A 1,489-nucleotide genomic window follows, 5' to 3' on the forward strand; every position below is an offset into this window, starting at 1 on the left:
CACACACACACACACACACACACACACACACACACACACACACACACACACACACACCCTCAGCCCATCCCACCCTCACAGATAAAGTGGGAGGTGTAGGAGGAGCAAAGTTTAGGCTGACGCATTACTCAAGGTTTTATCACTGAAATGAATTTGTTGCAATGTTTGAAACTTTTCAGGACTGAAGAGATTAAAACTGGTATTTAATGTCATTTGGTTTACAAATGAATAAATAATAATCATTCAGCTGCTGAATGATTATTATAGCAGCTTTTCTTATTTTCAATTAGTGATGTGCAGAACCCAGCACAGCTTTTACTTACTATATCACTTATTATACTTACTATATAAGCTGTTCTAACAGGAGGAATAAACTTGGGTTATGTTCTCTGAAAATTACTGAATTATTAATTTAATATTAGCAAAAATTGACACTAACATGCATTTATGTATGATCACTGCCAAAACACAAAGTCTTACCATTTAATTTTGGTCTAATTTATAACTTAACACACTTGAAATAAGACAAAACTAACTTACAAGTAACGTTTCAGCAATATAGGAGCTTGTTTTAAGTCAGTAATTCCTTAATATTAATGAAAAGGTTCTTGTTCCATTTGCAGATTGTTTCATTTATAATGAGACATTTTTTCCATTTTATAAGTGAAATAATCTGCCAATAAAACTAGAACTTTTTCATCAATATTAATGAATATTTCACTTAAAATAAGTTTCTACATCTTGCTGAAAGGTTATATGTAACTTAGTTCGTCTTATTTCAAGTGTATCAAGATATTTGCACTAGAAACTTGATAAAAAAAGACTTTGTGTTTTTGCAGTGAAGCGTCTCAACAAAGGTTATGTTTTACAGCAGATAAATCCGACCCATATCCAACTTTTTCACCACCCAAAAAATCCGATCTGTGGAATTATTTCGGATGCATATCGGATAGATTTCAAAGCAACAAAGAGAACAGCCATATTTATTCATAAATACAGCTGTTCAACTACAGGTGCAGCTTTCTATTCCAGCTGCTACCAGATTCTTAGCAGCTAATGCTAAGTGGTTAGCAGCTTGTTCAATTCCAAGGGTCTGTTACCCTCAGCAGAGTGGTCAATGTAACAACAGAATAACATTTCCCTTTATTTATAGCATCACAAAAACAGCCTAATTCAGGTATAAAGAGCTAATTATAACTACTTCCTTCTTTGTAGGGAAACACTTCCTCTTCCAAAACACTGTGAACTATTCACACATTCAGCGTTTGTGTCTGGTTTCCACAACTTGACACATTAGAGATGAATTTGGGCAGGAACAATTACCTAGCCAGGTCTTCTTGTCCCACATTAGTGTCTGACCTCACATATGCTTTGTTGTAGGAAGAATCAAGAACTGAGATCAACACAAATTCATTTTCTTTACTTTATTCTATATACTGAAAATCCCAACAACTATAATTTCTGCACTCTGTCTGGAGATCAGCAGTAA

Source organism: Poecilia reticulata, linkage group LG20 (genome assembly GCF_000633615.1).
Source record: "Poecilia reticulata strain Guanapo linkage group LG20, Guppy_female_1.0+MT, whole genome shotgun sequence".
In the NCBI taxonomy this organism is placed as follows: Eukaryota; Metazoa; Chordata; class Actinopteri; order Cyprinodontiformes; family Poeciliidae; genus Poecilia; species Poecilia reticulata.